This window comes from Syngnathus scovelli, chromosome 16 (assembly GCF_024217435.2).
Source record: "Syngnathus scovelli strain Florida chromosome 16, RoL_Ssco_1.2, whole genome shotgun sequence".
Classification (NCBI taxonomy): Eukaryota; Metazoa; Chordata; class Actinopteri; order Syngnathiformes; family Syngnathidae; genus Syngnathus; species Syngnathus scovelli.
In genome coordinates this window covers 2816005-2816221 of record NC_090862.1, presented here as the reverse complement: position 1 = coordinate 2816221, position 217 = coordinate 2816005, and positions in this window count along the sequence as shown.

The following is a 217-nucleotide window of genomic DNA, read 5'->3' as shown; positions in this document are numbered from 1 at the left end:
ACAAAAATGTTTTTTTATGGTAGTCTGGAACAAATTAATTGTGCCCTTTGATTTTCACCGAGGAAAGATTATTCTTGCATCTCGAGGCATCATTGTAATTTTGTCAGAAGTCCAGCATACCAATGTGTATTTGATTTCCACAGCAAAATCTTTTATCGTGTGGCGGTGCACAATCACTAAGCAAACAAAATTAAAACAAATAGAATATATACAGTCA